Source organism: Vombatus ursinus, unplaced genomic scaffold (genome assembly GCF_900497805.2).
Source record: "Vombatus ursinus unplaced genomic scaffold, bare-nosed wombat genome assembly UNPS02014807.1, whole genome shotgun sequence".
Taxonomy (NCBI): Eukaryota; Metazoa; Chordata; class Mammalia; order Diprotodontia; family Vombatidae; genus Vombatus; species Vombatus ursinus.
In genome coordinates, this window is record NW_020954585.1 from 24,403,823 (window position 1) to 24,405,561 (window position 1,739).

At 45.8% G+C, this 1,739-nt stretch overlaps 1 protein-coding gene across 1 annotated transcript in view; it reads left to right on the top strand.

Annotated features, from left to right (window-relative positions):
* MYO15A (myosin XVA) overlaps positions 1–1,739 on the top strand; it is a 131,197-nt gene that overhangs the window by 96,458 nt on the left and 33,000 nt on the right. The window lies entirely within an intron of this gene.

The window sequence follows — 1,739 nt, forward strand, 5'->3', positions numbered from 1 at the left end:
TCTCTCTGTATATATATCACAAACACACACATACATGCATATACATATATAAATACGTATAGTTGTTATTGTTGAGTCATTTCAGTCATGTCTGACTCTTCATGACCCCATTTGGGATTTTCTTGGCAGAAATATTGCAGTGGTTTGCCACTTCCTTCTCCAGCTCATTTTATAGATGAGGAAATTGAAGCAAACAGGGTGAAGTGACTTGCCCAGAGTCACACAGCTAGGAAGTGTCTGAAACTGGATTTGAACTCAGGTCCTCCTGACTCCAGGCCAGTATTCTATCCACTGGAGAGAGCTCTCTCTCCATATGTAACACGTGTGCACACATATGTGCACTCATGTTTATAGCTATATGTGCACATGCAGGAATTTGTTTCCTTAGGCCCCTGTTTCTGCTGCCCCAGGGCAGACAGTGTCGAGAGGTGCAGTGTAGGAATCCGAAGAAATCTTGGCATGTAGAATCACAGGATTTAGGACTGGAAGGGACTTTAAAGGTCGTTTAATCCAAAACTGAGGCCTAGAGGAGCTAAGGGGCTAGCTGAGGGTCACACAGGAAGAAAAAGAGCTGTAACTGAGCCTGGGCATCCTTGGCCGGTGGCTGGCCCCGTGTTACCCTGGGCCTCTCTGCAGTCCCATTAAGGGACAAGTTTGGCTGAGCCCCAAGGAGGGTCCAGATTTTGTATGGGTACTGCTTTAATTGCTTATTCTCTGTGTCTGTGTATACAATCCTTTACATGTCTCTGTATCTCTGAGAGTCTGTCTTTCTATGACTCTCTCTATACATATGTGCACATGCCTGTGTGTTCATCTTGGAGTGTTTATATGTGTTTGGATATGTGCATCTCTACCTTTACGTGTGTCATAGAGGCAGTATGGCATAAAAAGCAGCCTCTGGGTCAGGAAGATCTGGGTTCAAATTCTGCCTCTGACGCATACTGGCTGTGTGATTACGGGCAAATAATGTTGTCTCTCAGCCAACCCTCTAGGCAGCTCTTTTTGTTATTGTTGTTGGAAATCAGGGTTAAGTGACTTGCCCAGGGTCACACAGCTAGTAAGTGTCAAGTGTCTGAGGCATTATTTGAACTCAAGTCCTCCTGACTTCAGAGCTGGTGTCCTAGCTGCTATACCACTTAAGGGCAGCTCTTTAAGACTGTAGGTTGTTCAGCATGGTGGCAAAGGCCTATGATCCCTGCTGCTAGGAGAGACTGAGGCTGGTGGATCTCCTGAGGTTGGGAGTTCTGAGCTGTAGTAGCCAATTGGCTATCGGAACTTTAGTCTGGTACCGATAGGGTGAGCCTCCTGGAGCAAGGGGGAGGAGAAGGGAAAAGCAGGTCAGGAATGGAACAGATCAAAATTCCTGAGCCTTTCAAGGCTATACACACACACACACACACACACACAAAAGTATGCATGTATATGGGAGTGGGGAGGGAAGGGTTAGGGAAAGGGAGGGAGAAGAAGGGAAACTGGCCTGAAAGTCTTTTTATAGCTATCTATCTATCTATCTATCTATCTATCTATCCATATATATATGGATATATACAGAGAGACATAGACATATGAGGGGAGAGAGACAGAGACAAAGGCTTGTGAAAAAAAGACAGACAAAAACAGAAACACATTGGGGTTAGAAACACACATGGGAAGACAGAGATAGGGACACATGAGAGTGAGAGAGAGAGAAATAGGGAGGGAGGGAGAGAGAGGGAGGGAGGGAGGGAGGGAGAGAGAGA